Source organism: Panulirus ornatus, chromosome 50 (genome assembly GCF_036320965.1).
Source record: "Panulirus ornatus isolate Po-2019 chromosome 50, ASM3632096v1, whole genome shotgun sequence".
Classification (NCBI taxonomy): Eukaryota; Metazoa; Arthropoda; class Malacostraca; order Decapoda; family Palinuridae; genus Panulirus; species Panulirus ornatus.
Window position 1 is genome coordinate 10,138,425 of NC_092273.1, and position 20,000 is coordinate 10,158,424.

Here is a 20,000-nt window from a genome sequence, read left to right on the forward strand (position 1 = left end):
GTGGCTCATATGCAGACACACCTCCGACAGACTCAGGGTGTGTATGGGGGCTGTGTATATGGGGATGCTGTCGCTTTTTTTGGGTGGGTTTGGAAAGGGGAGGTAGATGAGGTGAGGTGAGCGTTGTTCATTGTGTACGTCGAAGGATGGCTAGAGGCTCCCAGAGTGCTTCTTCGAGGGCCCCCAATTAAGAACCAGAGGTGTTCCTTGTGTATACTACGTGTCGAAAGCCTTTGCCAACTGGCTTTAAGTCATTCATGGAGTTCTTGGGTGTTCTACCCGCTCCTTCCTTCTGCCATATTCCCACGACCTCACCTGGCGAAGGCTTGGGAGGTCTTCCATCCCAACAGGTCGGGCTGGGTCCAAGCTGTTCATAGGTCCCTATCCATCACCAACAACCCCCTCTTCACTGTTTCATAACCGCCGCACTCCTCTGTCATAATCTCCCTCCTCCTCTGCCACAATTTCCTTCCTTCTCTCTTATAACATCCCTCCCTTCCTCACCCAGTATCATACACCGCTACCTCGAGATAAGATCATTAAGTATCCTCGTAACGTCAGTATGTGTCCTCTTAATGTCAGTCAGTATGTGTCCTCGTAATGTCAGTCAGTATGTGTCCTCGTAATGTCAGTATGTGTCCTCGTAATGTCAGTATGTGTCCTCGTAATGTCAAGTCAGTATGTGTCCTCGTAATGCCAGTATGTGTCCTCGTAATGCCAGTATGTGTCCTCGTAATGCCAGTATGTGTCCTCGTAATGCCAGTATGTGTCCTCGTAATGCCAGTATGTGTCCTCGTAATGCCAGTATGTGTCCTCGTAATGTCACCGTGTGTCCTCGCTCGCCCTGTAACCTGACGTCTCCAAAACTATATCCTCTGGTGTGTAAAAAAATACCACATACCCCCAGCCTGTATCTGGCGTAGTGACCCAACGCCCCAGCCCCTCTTCCCTAGTAACCAAGACTTTGTGTGTGTGTGTATCTGGGCCAGTGAGGACTTGCCCAAGTTAATGATTACCCGAGGGAGAAAAGTATATATACCGAGAGATAAGGAGGGTACCATGGGCCCAGAATTTACACGCGAGAGTGGATGATAAGTCTTGAGAAGCTCATGTATAAAGAATGAGGCGTTGCTGCCCGAAGGGCGTCGTCGATGGAGGCAAAGAACAGATGGATTAACTGTTAGGATTGATGAGAATACGAGAGTGAAGATGGTCTCGTGTCAACCCCAGAGTCTTTGTTGGTGGAGGTAGAGACCATCTTCACGAAGTGTGGAATGTGTGTGTCTTTGTGGTCCTCTCTCCCTCGTCCGAGTCTTGTGGTCTCAAGGGTGAGGCGAGCATGTCTCTGAAGGTGAAGGTGAGGGATCACGGTGGTGATAGAATTCCTTTTGTCCCTCGGTGATGGTACGGTGTTTTGTCGAGTTGTGGACATCTCTCTCTCTCTCTCTTGCCCTTAAGAACATTTGCAGTGTAACGTGACTTGATTTACACCCGAGAGCTTGTGCAAGTACGTGAGCCATGTTTTATCATCGCTGGGGAACAAAGGAGAGAGATCTGTCCTCTGTAATGCTACTGCTTCACTCACTCCCCAGTTCTGCACAAGGCAGGAATCGTAGTTACAGCGAAAGACATATAAGGTTGGAGGGTCGGGTCACCGGAGACAGAGAGGAGACAGCGTTTTGACTCCCGTTGGTACACCTACATTTAGCATCGTTGAGGTCGAACCTCTTCACTCCGTAGGCTGCTACACTTAGTAATGTTGACAGCTAACCATGTCATTCGTTGGCTCCTACATCTGATAATGTCCGAGCACAATCCTTTCCATCCATTGGCTCCTGGATAAGTAATGGCGAGACTAAACCTAAAGAATTCTTCGTGCGAGTGTGCTCGATATGCCCGATCTTGGGGAGTGGACGTGCGAGCAAGGAGGCATGCAGGCCGACCGACGTATGTGGGGAAGGGCTTTCAGGAAACACTGACATCTGATCCCATACGAAGATACTAACGTCTTGGCCTAAGATTAAGCTTCGGGGGTAACGTTATAGAGTCGAGCTGGCTCGTATGCATCGTCACGAATGCTTCGCGTGCGTTATATTGTACACTGCAGGCAGGCACCACACACCCGCTGTGGACGAAGTCCATTTTCTCTTTGAGAGGAAAGTCTTCAGATCGAACTGAATTCTAGTGTTTGTGTAGGGCGGCCCTGGGTCGCAACGCTTCTTTGGGCTTCGTATCATCAGTTCATTTCTCCCAGTGAACAACAGTTATCCATGTGTGGGGACTGAGAGACTTGAGAGGAGGGCTTGTGTGGCGAATTTTCCTCGAGCGAATATGACGTCGACAGATGTTTTTTTAAGGTAAGATTAAGCTACAAGCTGGGTGTGTTTGGATGGCTTGGATGGACGGAGACACAGGTGCCAGTGAATGGGCGTCTCGGTGTATGTGAAGGGGAGGCGTTCAGGGAAGGATGAAGTGCCTTAGACAAATGTTGACCGAGTGTTCTCAAGTTGTGGAGGCTACGTGGGCCTTCGGTGCCTCGTCTTCCAACTGTGTGGTCGAACAACGGCCCAATCCCCCGGTAGCCTTGGCCCAGCCCGGGCTGTGTGTGTGGGTGGATGGGAGGATGGGTAGAAGAACTGACCCTCCCTCCCTCCCTTTCCTAGAAGACTTCACCTGGGGTATTTACCAGATAATGATTAGATGTTATGTTATCTACCCGGAGCCTCTCGATGCTCTTTCGCCTGGAGTAGTTGATATCTTATTTACGTCGATTTCCCGTTGAGATATCGTGCTATCTCGTCTTGTTGACGTGCAGGACGTGTGTTGCTTGTGATGTCTGACGTGGACTAGTTTTTCATGTCCTTCTCTTGACGGGGCAGGGGGGGGGGGGGTGATGTCCTTCTCTTGACATGGGGGAGTGAAAGGATATGATGTCCTTCTCTTGACATGGGGGAGTGAAGGGATATGATGTCCTTCTCTTGACAGGGGTGAGTGACGGGATGTGATGTCCTTCTCTTGACAGGGGGGAGTAACGGGATGTGATATCCTTCTCTTGACGTGGGGAAGTGACGGGATGTGGTCCTTCTCTTGGCAGGGGGAAAGTAACATGATCAGTTAGCCCGTGGCCTCCACTTCATGTCTTGTCCCCCTGCAGTGCCTGGTACTATCTTCGATGACCATCAGTTACACAAGCACTTACAATGATCAGGTATTGTCCTATGTTTATCTCTTCAGCAATTAACCTGTGTTTACTGTGACCATCTTGCGTGTTAGGTGAATATGATATTGCACCAGTTTGGGTCCCAGACACAGCTATTTAGGGCTTAGACAAGCCCGTCCATGGTGTGCGCAGAGCCTAGGATGAAATGGCTGGTGGAGGTGTGTTTGTGTGGCCAAGGCTGGCTGACCTGCAGTGTGTGTGTGTGTGTGTAGCGTCGCAACGGTCCTTAGGGCGGCATTCCATGCTCTCCTGCCGGCGGAGTGCATGGAATGGACAGGTGACAGGGGTCCTGATGGTCTATAACAAGGTTATCTCTCTCAACGTTCTAAATGTAATGGTAGAAACAGGATAGCGAAGGAGAAGGCGGCTTTCCCTCACCCACCTCTCCCTCCGGCTCAAACTGCCGGTACCAAGAAACAGAAATGAGGAAGAAAATGGTATAAATGGGAGACTCTGCTGTCCCACTTCGTTATCTGGCAGAGGTTCCTATGGAGGGCATCTTTGACCGCGTGCTTGCCCGCTCGACCAGGAGTCGCCACGACCCTGGGTAGATGACAGGCCTGGTGGAGGGGATGTGGGAGGCTTGGACGGCCTCGTGTCTGGGGTTATTATCTGTGCATCGCTCGTTGGTCGAGAGACACGGAAGAATCCAGGTTTCACGTGCCTTCCTTCCTTCGGTGACCCTCAAACGGCCGTGTGTGTATGTGTGCGTAGGTAGGTACACTCTCTCTCTCTCTCTCTCTCTCTCTCTCTCTCTCTCTCTCTCTCTCTCTCTCTCTCTCTCTACTTGGAGTGGAGGTTCTTGCGAGGTGACGCCGCCAAGGTAGATGCATGTGGGGTGGCGTGGAGATGAGGGCGGGCGAGAGGGAGGTGGGGTCGCACTTCACGTGTACATCAACGGGGTTGCTTCGCGTGTCGCTGGTGGGTGGTGTAGGGTACATCTCGAAGATGGAGGAGGTGTTCTTGCGCGAAGTGTGTGTGTGTGTGTGTGTGTGTGTGTGTGTGTGTGTGTGTGTGTGTGTGTGTGTGTGCGTAGCGTTCAAGATCTCTTGATGTGGATTGGAAGACCAGAAGGTGGATGATTTAATGTACCGATCCCCTGGATGTACTGCGGTATTTACAGAGTCGTTTCTGTAAGTACCTTCTTCGTCGCTGACGGTGACTGGTGTAGGGAGGGAGTTCCAGATGTCAGCATAAGGGAGGAGGGAGAGGGTGATTTCATAGCAGATTCCACCTCCATCATCGTGTGCTTCAAGCGCCACAAGCGTCCGTCTCCACCATAGTCGCCACAAGCGTCCGTTTCTCCCACAGTCGCCACAAGCGTCCGTTTCTACCACAGTCGCCACAAGCGTCCGTTTCTACCACAGTCGCCACAAGCGTCCGTTTCCGTCACAATCGTCACAAGGTGTCGGTGTTTGGTGGTCGCATAAGCGGAGCGTGTGCACGCATGCCGCCCACGCCCTCTTCTACAGCCAGCTGGCTCAGTGTATTATCCCACATCCCTGAACCTTATCTGGAGTTTACCATTACCAGTCCACGTACAGGTGTAAACCTAAACAGTCTACGCACAGGTGTACACATAAAATAGCAACGTTTGTGACTTCTTAAAATACCAAGACTTTGGCTTAATGTCTCACGATCTACATAGTTTTATTCATTTCCATTTCTGGCGCAGAAAAAAAAAAGCTAAATTTTATGGTGCACTTCACCAACCCATCCTGTGGGCGTTGGCGTCCAAGAGAGGAACACTAGAGCGTACAAAAAGGCTCCAGGAACCGAGCCACAGTGACCGAATTGTGTAACACATCGTCACACTCTCAGTGACGTATATATATATATATATATATATATATATATATATATATATATATATATATAAAGTATTCCAACTGGGTAAGACGTCGTCGTCCATTTGATGATATTGTTTTATCTGATACACCAGAGGACCACGGTACGACCCGTGGGTGATGGTGGTGGGGGAGGTGGAGATGATGGGAGGTAAGGGGGGGTTACTTCTTAAGTCCCGAACCCTACCCTTCCCCCCCTCTTCCCTCCCCTCCTCTCCTCACCCCTAATCCTTAAAGGGTCGAGTCCAAGGTCACGCCATGGTACTCCTCATGATGGGTCGTACACACACACACACACACACACACACACACACACACACACACACGGTCGTCCGTACCCAGTAGGACCTGAGGGCAAGACATGAGAGAGAGAGAGAGAGAGAGAGAGAGAGAGAGAGAGAGAGAGAGAGAGAGAGAGAGAGAGAGAGAGAGAGAGAGAGAGAGAGAGGACAGCTTGGACCTGTCCTGCTTCACAGTGTCGGTCCTTGGCGAGTTTGGTTGACGGGACGGATCCCGAGGCGTCTCGCCTGCAGCAGAACTCGCTGAGTGTAGCACTGTTACCATTAGCACCTTCAACGCTACATTTAAGAAAAAACAAAAGAGGCTTTGTTCCAGCTGGGGCCCGAAGAACAGATGCGACAGGTGTATGATGTGGAATCAGTAGATGAGGTTTATGGAGCGAAATGAGTAAAAAAATAATATTTGCATTAGCGAGATAAGCAGAATGTGTAGGAGAGAGAGAGAGAGAGAGAGAGAGAGAGAGAGAGAGAGAGAGAGAGAGAGAGAGAGAGAGAGAGTCATCCACACTCATCCAATCCTCCTGACGAGAACACTTTTCGTACATTGTAGTATCAAGTGTGGTGTTCAGACGCTTAGTTCCTAGTTTTTCGAAGTCAGGAGTTGGCCCGTATTGTGTCTCATGCCGCGCGACCCCTCAACACACAATATATTGCTCTTCTTAAAACAGGTGATCACCGCTGCTTCGTTCATCGAGGTTCCTCATATATATATGGGAAGTGTTAAGCCTGACCACCCTCTTAATGTTCCTGAAGCACCAGGACTGGACGAAAGAGAAAAGAGAGGTGTATAGACGGTATTTTCCGGGAAGGAGTTCGTGCGAATGGGAGGAGTACAAGAGAAAGCGGCAGGAAGTCAAGAGAAAGGGTCGGGAGCTGGAAAAAGGACTGATGAGACCATTCTCTTGACGTTGTTGGTGGTAAACTCTCTCGGGTATTCGTACTTCAGGCCATTTGAAGAAGTTTATTTATTTTTTTACAAGCATCATTTATAGGCAGATTTCAAGCCGCAAAGAATGAATTTAGGTCTGCTGTTGCGGGAAGTGAAATATTTTTTCCCCCACAACCTTCATGATATCTAACATTACGCAGATGTTGAGGAAAAGGAAATACTTCGAATTAGAGAAAAAAACAACATTGATATTTGCCATTCTAATCTCGCCGCAGCTTCACTGCAAAGAAAGAAAAAAAAAAACACCGAAATCCAAAGCTATTTTTTTTTTTACTTCGACAGCATCACTGTCGTAAGAATAGCCATTGCGAAAAAAAAAAGAAGAAATAGATGCACGTCTGTTAGAAAGAGAATGGTTGAATTGTGGGAGGAGGGAAGGAGTTCAGCTCAGCTGAGTTTCCTCAGTCGGGTTTCGAGAGCCGGGTTGTGGTGGGTGGGAGTCTGTCGTAACCCACGCGTCTCTGGAGGTAAGTGGTGTGTGTGTGTGTGTGTGTGTGTGTGTGTGTGTGTGTGTGTGTGTGTGGCCGTCGGTCAGTAAGGCACATTCTGCAGAGGAAACTCGGGGGAGCGAGAATTGTGTTGCGTAAGAGGTTACTGACTCGTGTGGTTATACTCAAGCAGTAATATATATATATATATATATATATATATATATATATATATATATATATATATATATATATATATATATATATTGGAAAGGATCACAATTTTGCGCGTGATCAAGATATTCCTATGAGTCCACGGGAAAAATGAAACACGATTAGATCCCAAGTGCACGTTCGTGTAATAATCACATCATCAGGGGAGACACAAGAGAGAAAATATGTCCGTTGATATACATCGAAGAGACGTGTGTGTGTATGTGTGTGTGTGTGTGTGTGTGTGTGTGTGTGTGTGTGTGTGTGAGACTTCCTCTGTGCACGTTGCTTCACTACATCACGGGGAAGAGTTGTGTGCGCATTCATGAGGTCTTCATCTCTTGTCCTTTACCCACCATTTGTGTCCGTTTTCTGTGGTATAATCTAAGACCTTAGGCTGTGCTAGGGTGAGCCACGAGAGTCTCTCTCACACACACAGACCCCAGACACACCTGAGGTCAGGGTTTGTGTCAGATGACGCCTCGTCTCTGTTCCCACAGACCACAGACGCAAAGATGTATATATCGATTATGACCCACCGATACGCGAAGACCTTAAGAGAGAGAAAAAAAAGAGAGGCCACAGACCCCCGGCGATCGGCTATTGGTGTCTCTCCGTTCCGTGTTCGGGGTTTGTCTGTAGTTTTTTATACGCCTGTTTACATAGCCTCATAGATACTCATTGGTCCGAGGTGTCTAGCTTGTGTGTTCAGCTTCGTCGCTCAGGTGACTGTAGAGTTGCATGGTAAGTAAGGCGTTTGTCTCATGAGAGTTAACGTCTCATTGATTCATTCCCCGCCCTCTCGCCTCCTTCTCTCATCCCTGACAGGGCTGGTTTTTGAAGTTTCTCTCTCTCTCTCTCTCTCTCTCTCTCTCTCTCTCTCTCTCTCTCTCTCTCTCTCTCTCTCTCTCTCTCTCTCGTCCACAATGGTGGGTATTGAGAGCACCACGATCCGCAGACAAGTCGTGTGTGTGTGTGTGTGTGTGTGTGTATTCAGCCACGAGCGGCCCAGATCTTACAGAATAATGCTCTTGTTCAGCCCCGCAGTGAAGAGGAGGAGGAGGAGGAGGAGAGGGAACCTATCCTGCTTGGCGTAGATGTAACACAATTTTGTAAACACTTGGTGCATTGTCTTGTTGTCCACTGTGTTGGTTGCGACTGCGTAGATGTGATCCAGTTTTGCGAAGTCCCCGTTTGTATTTCTTGACCCTCCTCAAGAGAGGGGTGTCCCACCGCCCTCATGGAAATGGCTCAGGAACTTGTGGTAACGAGTTGTTGGGTGTCGTCCTGAGACATGTACGTTTAGTGTATTGGAAAGTGACGGTGACACTCGGAAACGTATCTCGTTTCTCACCTGTCCCTTCTCCCGTCCAGTCTCTTCCTTTTCCACGCCACCCTTTCTCCTTCGCCACCACCCAAAGAGTCAAAGGATAGCACCAGAGATCATGGACGATGTCAGAATGTTTAAATCATGGAGCTGGACTTTTTGGATGGATCGTCAGAGAATTAAGATGAACACTCGAGGGACGTCTCTAAGTCATGGCCAAGTGTCAGTACCGATGTGATGAACACCCCAGGACAAGGTTGGGGTTGAGCTGAATATACTACAGGCTGACGAGGCCTGTAACAGGTGTGTATGTGTGTGTCTAGTTACAGCTGTACCCCAGCTGAAGGCATGTGGTTACAGCTGTACCCCAGCTGAAGGTGTGTGGTTACAGCTGTACCCCAGCTGAAGGTGTAGTTACAGCTGTACCCCAGCTGAAGGTGTGTGGTTACAGCTGTACCCCAGCTGAAGGTATGGAATACAGCTGTACCCCAGCTGAAGGTGTGTAGTTACAGCTGTACCCCAGCTGAAGATGTGTAGTTACAGCTGTACCCCAGCTGAAGGTGTGTAGTTACAGCTGTACCCCAGCCGAAGGTGGTACACCATTTCCCCCTTTTTTCCCTCCAAGCAGAGGAAGGAGGAACAGTTGGGTGTGCTCAGCGTCATCTACACACGCGCACCGAGGATCGAACGTGGGTCAGTGAATTCGGAGTTAAGGGAAGCTGACCACTGCACCACAAAGACGAAGGGGAAATGCCACGTCGCCATGAGTGTAGCAAGGCAGCGTGGAGATCCGGGACTCGAGAACCGTTTTGCTGTTGAACTTGCTAAGTTAAGATACGTTTACAGTGTATCCGATGAACCAGGTTGTTTGCGTAGCCCTACTGGCCTTGATGATCGGACCATATCATTGAGGCTTGGTCCGAAGACGGGGCTGTGAGGGTGTGAACACGTCTCCAAAATGGAGGTTTAAGTCCCTTACAGTGTCTCGTAAAAAGGCTTGAGTGCTTTATACCCATCCTGGAGACCCGGCTGGACGGTGTGGCCTTATGCCACAACTTGCGTTGGTAGGCAGCGGTGGCAACTGCAGCGTTAGCTGGTGCATGTTGTGTGGTGCTGGATGGTGGTGGTGGTACAGGTGTGTGGCAGTGCAGGTGTAGCGGCACAGATGTAGTGGTGTTGGGTCATGGCGCAGTCGTAGCTGTGTGTGTGTGTGTGTGTGGACGGGCGGGGCCGCCACAGGATTGCTACCTGTGCCTCGTTGAAACCCCCTCTCTCTCTCTCCACCGCAGCCGTCCCTCGCCACCTCACCTCACCTCCTCCTCCTCCTCCTCCTCCTCCTCCTCCTCCTCCTCCTCCTCCACTTGTACTACTGTGTTCTCCTCCGCCGTCTTAACTGACCTCCACCTCTTATATGACGGTCTCACTTGTGTTGAGCACGACGCTACCGTAACCTGTCGCACCGTCGTGCTCAAGAATCGTACCGCCATGCTCAAAGGATCGCACACTTGTGTTCAGGGATCGTACCGTCGTGCTCTAGGATCGTACCGTCGTGCTCTAGGACTGTACCGTCGTGCTCAGATCGTATATATATGTTCTCAGGGATCGTACCCTCGTGCTTTAAGATTGTACCGTTGTGCTAAAGGATCGTACCGTCGAGCTCAAGGGTCGTACCGTCGTGTTCATAGGGGTCAACATAATATATACTTTTCAATCCTTGTAGTTTGCGGAATCACATTTTACTCCAAAATTTGCACTGTTCTCCAGTAGTCTCATATATTATTGAATATTTCTTACGGTAATGTTCGTTTTTTTTTTTTTATTTCGTTATCATTCATCCGTTTTGATAGTTCCGTGTGGTTATCTTCATCTGTCATCATTCATTTCTTTCCGCGTTTCTCTCTCTCTCTCTCTCTCTCTCTCTCTCTCTCTCTCTCTCTCTCTCTCTCTCTCTCTCTCTCTCTCTCTCTCTCTCTCTCTCTCGTTTTCTTTCCCTTCTTATCAAGTCTTTGACGGACCCACAGCTTTCCCTTCATCTACATCTTCCGTACCCCTTCGTTCGCTCCGCCCGTCTCTTTTAATCGCGTTTCTCAAGTTCTCCTCCATTTTTTCTTTCTCTCCTCCTGTCTCGTTCACGCCTTTATTTCACTGTCCCATCTCCCGTCTTTATCCCCGACTGTCTATGAACCATCACCTTTAATGAGCCTCTCCCCCTCCCATCCCCCTCCATTCCGTCCCTCTCCTCCCTCCCGACGAACCCTGCCACAGCTCTGGCCTTCAACACGGGCAGACGGAGGCAGTAATGACTAGTAGGCCAGAGGAGGCCTGAGGTAATGAGCAGGTGCCGGAGCGAGGCGGCGGTGGTAGGTAGGTAGGTGAGGAGTGGAGTTCACCTGATGATGCCCAGTTCTCGTGTGGGGCGGGAGGGAGGCCGCGGGTGTTGCTGGTGTAAGGTCGAGGACTGGGTGTGTGTGTGTGGTGGATGCGTCAGGGTGTGTGAGGGTCGGTGGTGGTGGAGGTGGTATGGAATAACGGAGGTGTGATGGCGTCAGGTATGTTGAGGGTGGAGGTGTGATGGCGTCAGGTGTGTAAGAGGGCTTTGTCGGCATGGAGCGGAGGCGTTGTTTTTTTTTGGAGCCAGGTGTGCGAGGGAATATGCGTATCATCTTTAGTGGTGGTGACCAAAGTGTGTGTGTGTGTGTGTGTGTGTGTGTGTGTGTGTGTGTGTGTGTGTGTGTGTGAGGTGACGTCTGTGATCGTACGGTTCAGTGGAGTGTGGATCCTGTGGAATAAAGCGTGGACGTTGTTCTGGCAAAGTGTCAGCTCAGATGGGGACGCAGGAGTGTGGTGGGAGACGCAGGAGTGTGGTGGAAGACACAGGAGTGTGGTGGGAGACGCAGGGGTGTGGCGTGAGTGTAGTTAGTCCGACCGTCCACAGGGCTGAATAGATGTGATGACTATCGAGTGTGTGTGTGTGTGTTTGGTTCTGTCTTTGTGAGTCGTTTGTCTTGTCTTTGCGAGTCTGCATGTCTTGTCTTTGTGAGTCGTCTGTCTTGTCTTTGCGAGTTTGCATGTCTTGTCTTTGTGAGTCTACCTTTCGTAGTCTTTGTGAGTATGTCTGTCTGCCGTTGTCTTGTCGTCCCTTGTCTTCGTGTGTCTTTCAACAGACTCTGGCCTCTTGTCTCGCCCGTCGTGTTTAGGCTTACACCGGGCGAGTCCATTCTTAGTAACACCGGGTTGGCTGGCTGGCCCGAGCCAGCCAGCCACCCCAGTGGTAGGTCGAGGATGTTTAAGCCTATCGACCGCCAGGGGGTCACCATTAAAGGCCCTCAACGTCGGGTCATAACCAACAATCAACATAGCTGGAACACCTCCTTCAGGTGGTCAAGGCCAAACACACACACACACACACACACACACACACACACACACACACACACACCTTATAATAGCCTCTGTAAAATGGTTTACAAGTGGTTTTCGTTGACTTTTTTTAAATTTATTCCTTTCGTGAAAGGAAGGAAAAAAGGGAGGCTGGTGGGGAGGGGGTGGAGAGAGGGAGAGAGAGAGAGAGAGAGAGAGAGAGAGAGAGAGAGAGAGAGAGAGAGAGAGAGAGCAGCCATGAAAATAAATCAGGGTCGTGCATTGCGCTCATGCATAACCATGCGGTTATCCATGATATTTCTCCCCTCCCAGCCAACACACGCCGGTATTATAACCCTCCCTCGTGGTGCAAGATGAATTCACACACACACACACACACACACACACACACACACACACACACACACACACACACACACACCGTTTCAAGCGAGGTGTTTTTATAGACCCGAGATCGACTTCACTTCGTCGTCGGGCGTTGGTTTGTGTTGAGGTGTGACGGGCGACGGGTGCTCATGGGACACGGGAAGTTCACTGGGGAGGACAAGGTAACAGAAGACGCGATGGCCCATGACGAAATGGTTCTATCTGCTGGAGGACAGTTTTCCCTCGGTGCCATGGGCGTCCATTGTGTAAGGACGGACGCTAGAACACTGAAATGGTTTGATGAGGAAGTCACCTGCATGAGGACATAGTAATGGTATCCTAAATTTCTAATGATATAGATGGATGAGCCGATTAGGGAAGCTGCCACACCTCGCCCCCCTACCTGAGAGAGAGAGAGAGAGAGAGAGAGAGAGAGAGAGAGAGGTCTGGAAAAGGGGCGTAACGTCCGAAGCTGTTGTTGGTGTAGAGGGAGGAGTGTGGTGACGGCGGTGTTGCGCGAGTGTGTCGGTGATGGTGTTACGGGCTGGTGTGGTGAGGGCGGGCGCGCGCGCCCAGAGGGTGGTGTGGGGATGATGTGGTATTCTCAAGTTTGGGGTTGATACAGTTGAAGGAGATGATACTACTATATAAATCCCTTTAGGTGATCTGTCTTGTCTCTTTTGATATTGTTATATTGAACCACAAATATCATTTCGATATCACTGGCAGCTTAGGAACCACAAACACCCACCCAACGCCCGCTTAGCGAAGCGAAGATCCTGCCTGTCCGATCTCATGTCACTGTGCTCGGCAATCAGTTCATTGCAGCTACAACAGACCGACTCCCGCCTATCCAAACTCCTCCATAAATATACACCAAGACCCTTAGTTTACCTCACTCCCTTCAACAGCCTCTACTCACATACACCTAATCCCCACCTTGTATATATGTACGTAGATATGTATACACATATGTGTATATATCAGCATTCGGGAGGTATGTACGTGGCGTCTTTGATCTATCAGTGTCTTGAACACGGTTGAGCGAAGCTCTTAAGAGTTGAGCGAACACTTCTATCCCAATGCCCCTTGTGAACTCGATTTTGTGAGAGGTGGCGAGGTCTGTTTGTGTGCCTAACTTGGCTGGTGATGAACATGTTCTCTTGTTCTAGACGTGGTGGGAGGAGAAGAGAAGGAAGGAAGAGGAGGAAAGAGCAGCGGTGGCTTGGAGAACAGCAATGACAATCGTGTGATTGTAATGATTAAAGATGATAATGATTGGTGTGTTGAACACGTTCAAAGGCGAGAGGATTACCGACCATCGCTGTATCATTGGTTTCGAATTAACTAACGTGCGCTGAAGGTCTATAAAAAAGATGAGAAACTTCGTAATAGGAGGATGATGATGGTAGTGGTGATGCCTCCTCTTCGAACGAAACTTCACACCAAGGTAATGAAAATGCATCAGATGCAAAAATGGCATGTCATGAAAATAAAGGCCCATCCATTATCAGAATCATAGCCGAAATTGTGCAGAGAAGCCGAGCAGCATAAGTCATTTGAAACAAGGATTTCAACCCGATGTGGGTCTTGGAACGCCTGAAGGAAGGTGCTCAAGATTATTCAATTGCTGGTTAAGAACTTGACGTTGATGACCTTAAAGACTTCGGTAGTTGACTGATTGGCTTTACTGAATGCTCAGCTAACTAACCAACCGGTCTTAAGAGATTGGTAAATGCTTTGGTACTTTAGGGGCACCACATAATTTCCTTTTGCTGTGAAAATGGTAAATGCTTTACTTTAGGGGCACCACAGACGTACCTTTTGCAGTGAAAATGGTAAATGCTGTGGTACTTTAGGGGCACCACAGAATTTCCTTGTGCAGTGAAAAGGGTGAATGCTGTGGTACTTTAGAGGCACCACAGAATTTCCTTGTGCAGTGAAAATGGTAAATGCTTTACTTTAGGGGCACCACAGACGTACCTTGTGCAGTGAAAATGGTAAATGCTTGAAGGGCACCACAGCAGTTGCTGTTGTACTACAGTCATAGAATCTTTGTGCACGGTAGCGTACTGTCTGGACGGTATATTAAAGTTGACGCTGGTTGATGTATTTGATATATTTATATAAATTCTACGATACTAGCAACTCGATAGTAGGGAGGGCTGTCAAGTCCAAGGGAAATATTGGTGCATACCTGCCAAGATGTGTGGCTGAATATATATATATATATATATATATATATATATATATATATATATATATATATATATATATATATATATATATATATATATATATATAAAGGGATATAGAATTTGTCAAGTCAACGGGATATATGAATACCCAGCTTGTCTTCCCCAGCTAAGGTTTACCGTAAATATAAACGTTACAGTTGCTAATATGTGTCGAGTCTGCTCTGTCGGCCTGGGACTGATATATTCGTGCCCTCCTGCGGTGGAATCCGTCTGCAGTTACAGGAACGCATACAAAGTCAGTGAAGAGCAGGAATCCGTAGGATTTATGTATATAAAAAAGAATAATTGACATTGCTATTAATGAGCAGAAAACACGAAAACATTTGCTTAATTCCCCCTTCTAAACAACCCCTAAACTTACCTCAAATTATATTATTGACGAAATATACCAACATAACCTTCGCTTGTTGCGTGATGTCATATGATCAAGTATGTAGTGGAATCCGTTTCTCCGTGCAGAAACGCTAACAGCGCCCAACAATTGCCAGTAAACAGGAGACTATAAGTGACACAACTTATGAAATTGCGTGAAAAATAAGGCAGATATCGGCTAATAGGGGGAAGTTAGGAGAGGTTTATCATAGTCTTCAGTGACCGATGGTCATGTTTTTCTACTTTTCAAAATATTTAACGCCATACTCCTCCCCTCCCCGAACTTCATAGCCCTCCCTGCTTTCTCAGCACTTTATGGCTCAACACTTTATGGGGTCTGTCAAGACGGTAATCTACCATTCACAGACAGAAGGGAATTTAACACAAAAGGTATTTAACGTAGTCCACAACAAATAGAACATTGCCACGAAGGGTCTGAAGTGGGGCGAAGGGCGGATAGCGAACACGTTCAAAAGATTACGTAAGGCAGAGCTCACAGTGACCACAGGATCACACAGGTGGAGGATAATGTGAAACACTGCCAAACTGATGATCGACTTCCGCCACAACGGCAGACAAAACATCTTGCTCAATGTGAAAGGACAGTTGCATGCTGTGTGTATTGCGCCACTGGCCGTACCATATTACGGGCTGCAGTGTGTGTGTGTGTGTGTGTGTGTGTGTGTATGTGTCACTCATAATTGTGTGATATATTTGTTTTCGTGGTATCGTTTTTGTAATGTCTTCGTAATTAATCTTGTTTCTTTCTCTTCTGTCTTTTTTCGTCTTCTTCCTTCTCCTCCTCTCCTCTTCCTCCTCCTCCTTACCCTCCTCTTTCTCCTCCTCGTGAACTCTTTTTTTCGTCGTCTTCATTTTCTTCCTTCTCTCTCCTTGCTCCTCTCTTTACCCTCTCATTCACAAAAGCGGTGGAGAAAACTCGCTCTTTCGCGGAGACCATTTTTATTGTTTAATTCAGCTTTTGTCTGGGAGAGAAACTGCATTTTAGATTCGGTGGATGAAAAGCGTCCCAATCATTGTCGTGTTGCGTCCTGGGCCGGGTGTTGGATGGCCGGCCTGCCATGCTGGGGGAAACACTGGCTCTTAACCCCCCAAGCTCCCATGCTGGGGGAAACACTGGCTCTTCCCCCCCAAGCTCCCATGCTGGGGGAAACACTGGCTCTTTCCCCCCAGCTCCCATGCTGGGGGAAACACTGGCTCTTACCCCCCCAAGCTCCCATGCTGGGGGAAACACTGGCTCTTACCCCCCAGCTCCCATGCTGGGGGAAACACTGGCTCAGGTGAAGGGGAGGAGGTCTTGTCTCGTCGTCGGAGCAGGTGGTACTTTTGTGCACCTGGTGGAGGGTCGGTGGGCGTGGGTGGAGAGAGAGAGAGAGAGAGAGAGAGAGAGAGAGAGAGAGAGAGAGAGAGAGAGAGAGAGAGGACTCTAGTTTGTCATGTTATGGTCGATGACCCTTGGTCAAGTGAGGGCAGGATGTTCAGGTGGTGTTAGGGGAATGACACGACCCTCCTCGAAACACAGCGGTACGACCCGTGAGGAGCACCACGACGACAAGGACGACCCTTTGAGCGGAGTGATACGACCTTTTTTTCTCAGCGAGACAGCACGAGGCCTTAAGCTCGAGGGTACGACCCTTCTTCTCTGACCTTACGCTCCAACAAGGGTCGCACCGTCGTAGTCGTACTCAAGGCTAGATCATAAGGTCGTGGTCAGATAAGGACGGTGAGTGAAGATGTTTCGTGCGGTGGCTGTTGGCAACTCGACATTCGTGTTGTGATAAAACAAGTGTAAACCTAATTTAACCTACTTATCGCGTGATTTTTAACACGTCCAATCTTTGGTAAAAACAGACTTATTATTTTTAACGTCTTCCTTGTTTGTTGAGCGGTGTCGTGCGCCTGCGCGCCCCCTTATCTTAATGTGTAATTGAGATTATCTCTTGCGTATGTTTTGGTGCTTGCTCACTTAACCAGGTCACCAGGCCCGTAGAGTGCTTGCCTTGCCACCACCTGCTGCTGGGTGGTGGGTGGTAGTGGGTGCTGGCAATACAGTGGTGAGGGATGTTGGTAATGTATATATATATATATATATATATATATATATATATATATATATATATATATATATATATATATATATATTATGAATGAAGTCAGTAATGTTCATGCTGTCTTCAGTTCCCTCCTGGCGTGTGTTTGTGTCATTCATTGTTATTATTGGTATTTTTATCTCTCTCTCTCTCTCTCTCTCTCTCTCTCTCTCTCTCTCTCTCTCTCTCTCTCTCTCTCTCTCAAACATGTCCCAGTACAATTCATCTCGTCATCGTTTCTGGCGAAGCTAAAGGAACCGTTCAAAGGGGGATTTGAGACGCCTCGTTTTTATAGCATTAATCCGTGTACGTGTGTGTGTGTGTGTGTGTGTGTGTGTGTGTGTGGAGGGGGGGGGGGGGTTGGTGAATGGTCAGGGGGGAAGGGGAACCGTGGTGGAGGTGGGAAGGTATTCTACCTGACGGGTGTCCCCCCCCCAACCCCCAAAGGAGGAGTACCCGAAGGGTTTTATATATCGTAAGTCGAAAGAGGGGAAGGACGAGGCGCGGCGCTTACGGCAGGCGGGAACACTCAAGCCGTCAGCTGGTCTCAAGTACCAGAGAGAGAGAGAGAGAGAGAGAGAGAGAGAGAGAGAGGAGAAGGGTAGAAGAGGCAGCTCCTTTTTTTTCAACAGGTCACCACGACTGGGTGTACAGGCTAATCCTCTCTGTACACCAGGTGACCCACTGATAGTCAAACAGACTCTTGTCTCAGTGGGCACCAGCTCACCACTAGGAGCCACAGGCTCTTTCTCAGTGGGCATTAGATCACCACTGATGGTCAACCAGGCTCTTCCTCAGTGGGCACCAAGTCATCTCTCATGTCTCCCGTTGCCCTGAGACGTCAAAGAGCAACTCGTATGATCAGAAACCTTCCTTTTGTGCTCTGTCGTCCCAGAACCACCTCACTACAAACTCCCTATAAACAAACCCTTAATACATTCAAGACAAAATGAAAAATATGTACATTTTTTTTTTAAAGGCTGACTATAGATGCACGGTAATTAAGACGGTGGGTCTAGGGTCCCATTGGAGTGTATTAGCCATGGATGGAGTTGGATGAAGTTGAGGTAGATCATGGAGGCATTTGGTGGTTCCCAGCCGAGGGTAGCCACCCTCCTCCCAGCACTTCATGCCTGGCTGACCTGCCTCTCCCAGAGGTTGATGTCTCGTCTCTCCCTCCCTCCCTCACTCACCCACCCACCCACCGCTGCCTCCTCTCCGTCCGGCTATTGTTTCCACAAATCCTTGTCTCATTTTTCTTTTCATGAATCATGAAAGACTCTTTCCTCCCTGGTGGATACGAGGAGAGGAGCAGACTTGATGATTTCCCAGTCCACAGCGGGTCTCGTGTGTGTGTGTGTGTGTGTGTGTGTGTGTGTGTGTCCCTCACGGTCGTGAGATCCACGCTAGTCCATACAGGGCACCAGCTGGTGTTGTCCAGCATGGTTTGAGGTGGCGTCCTGGATCCCCTCTGGAAGTGTGGTATAGACGGTCAGTCTCTGACGTGTTTTGGAGGAGATGCCACTCCTCCTCCCTCTGCTTCAGAGACCAGGGCGTAATAATCGTGGTTTTTAAATACACACGAACCATCCCCGACACAAACACCACCACCTACAGTCGAACACACACGCTTAAAAGAAAGGATCGACACCACTGGAGAGGATCGTCACAACTGGAAAGCATCGACACCACTGGAGAGGATCGACACCACTGGAAAGCATCAACACCACTGGAAAGGATCGTGTGTAAAGGAGTGCATTCCTTGTAGTGTTTACCTTGTTATGTTGATTGTGGAGGTGCTCTGTGCTGACGACCTGGCCGGGGCGTTCCCACGGGGGTGGGTGCCGGAACGCGGGGCGACACCAGCAGGAGAACCCGACACCAGGCGAGCCAACACCATCACACACCATGCTGTGTAGTCCTGTCACTACATACACACACACACACACACACACACACACACCTTTCCGGGTCTCAGATCTACGTGGGTTTCGACCCTTCCTCCCATGTGAGAGGGTATACGTATGCCCGTCCCACGTACCCCACCTTTTAGTATCATGCTACGTGGGACTTGATAACATCCTCCCACTAAGAGGGTATTTACTACGTGGAGCCCATCTACCACCCTTCTGATATAGTATTTTAAGACCCCCGCTCTCCCTCCTCTCATCCCTCACCCCAGTAGAGCATACTAGGCTTTTGTTAAAGTCTCCCCTTAGAAGGCTGCACTAAGTGGGTCTAGTTTTCCTTCCTTTTATCCCCCCTTCATGTGACAGGATATATATACACCCAGCCTAGAACTCGCGTCTCCACTGTGGTTGGGATAGACCAAATGTATATTATATGGCACACACACACACACACACCACACGCCCCTTGACTTCCCCCTTCAGCGTGGTGCGAGTGACATGAGATCCTCTCTCTCTCTCTCTCTCTCTCTCTCTCTCTCTCTCTCTCTCTCTCTCTCTCTCTCTCTCACCCATTTTTCACGCTGCTGTCTCTACACCCCCCACCTTGGGGCGTCAGTCACCCACTGGGATGTTAGCGGACCACCTGGGTTGGGTGATGAAATGGGTCGTCACCACCTCCAGCCACCACCTCCACCACCACCACCTCCACCACCTCCACCACCACCTCCACCACCTCCACCACCAAACCACCACCTCCACCACCACTCCTACGAATGAAGAATGCGGTATAACTGTCAGAGATGAATGAAGATGAAGGCTGTGGGTGGAGTGACTGCTGAATGTGAAGGAAGTGGTCGAGTGGAGTTAGTGTCCAAGGGCACTGATGGAGGACGTAATTGCTTGGTGATTGAATTTCCAGCCTCATTAAATGAAGGAATTGCTGAGAGATGAGCGAATGAATTTCTTTCCTCCTCCTCCTCCCTCCCTTCCTCCTCCTCCTCCTCCTCCTCCTCCTCCTCCTCCTCCTCCTCCTCCTCCTTACCAAATGAAGGAAGGTAGCGCCAGCTGAGCTGGCTTGAATTTCCAATCTCGCGTGATGAAGGCAAAGAGGGAGGATGAAGAGCCGATTTATTATGATGTATTACAAACTCTATATTGCTGTGTCTTTAGTATGGAATTTAATACTGATTTAATGCACCTTGTGTGTGTGTGTGTGTGTGTGTGTGTGTTATTACCGTAATTGTTTACGTGGTCCATTGGTGATGTTCTCTCTGTGGAATACATATATAGATATCAGATTAAGGTTTTGAGTTGACTGCCTG

The 20,000-nt window shown here is 48.9% G+C and overlaps 1 protein-coding gene across 16 annotated transcripts in view; it reads left to right on the top strand.

Annotated features, from left to right (window-relative positions):
• smash (smallish) overlaps nt 1-20,000 on the top strand; it is a 435,656-nt gene that overhangs the window by 133,997 nt on the left and 281,659 nt on the right. The gene's annotated exons all lie outside the window — the stretch shown is intronic.